Source organism: Plasmopara halstedii, assembly GCF_900000015.1.
Source record: "Plasmopara halstedii genome assembly, contig: Scaffold_3060, whole genome shotgun sequence".
Lineage (NCBI taxonomy): Eukaryota > Oomycota > Peronosporomycetes > Peronosporales > Peronosporaceae > Plasmopara > Plasmopara halstedii.
In genome coordinates, this window is record NW_020189964.1 from 1,779,959 (window position 1) to 1,780,591 (window position 633).

The window sequence follows — 633 nt, forward strand, 5'->3', positions numbered from 1 at the left end:
ACCACGTACGCAAGTCCTTCTGGTTTTTTGGAATATGCCAGTCTGCAATGGCCTTGACCTTAGCGGGATCCGCTCGAAGGCCCCGCTTCCCAATAAAGCATCCTAAGAAGGAAGTCTCTTCTGCATCAAAGGTGCACTTGTCTGCGTTGGCGTACAGTTTGTTTGTATGCATGCACTCGAGCACAGCTATTAAATGGACGATGCGGTTCTTCTCACCCGTCCTCCCGTGCTCCGCACGACTGTGAACAAAAATGTCGTCAAAATATGTCTGTGCATACGCCCCATGGGGACTGACCAACTGCGTCACAAGACGATTTATTTGACAGCCCTTGCAGCATCACCAGCCACTCCCAGAGCATGCTGCTAAGAGTGCTTACCGCTTTAAGCGAGATGTCACTCGCTCTCATGAGCAATTGGTAATATCAATATTCCAAGTCGAGTGCACTGTACTTCGTACATCTTGCTATGTTGTTCTGAAGATCATCCTCTCTAGGAGTCGGCGTCTGTGCCGGAATGGTGGCGACGTTGAACTTATTGTAAGCATGAACGATACGCCACTCGCCCTTCGGCTTCCTAACACAAAACGTGGGTGTCGAATGGGGAGACTTGCTCTCACGTACCATTCCTGCGTCG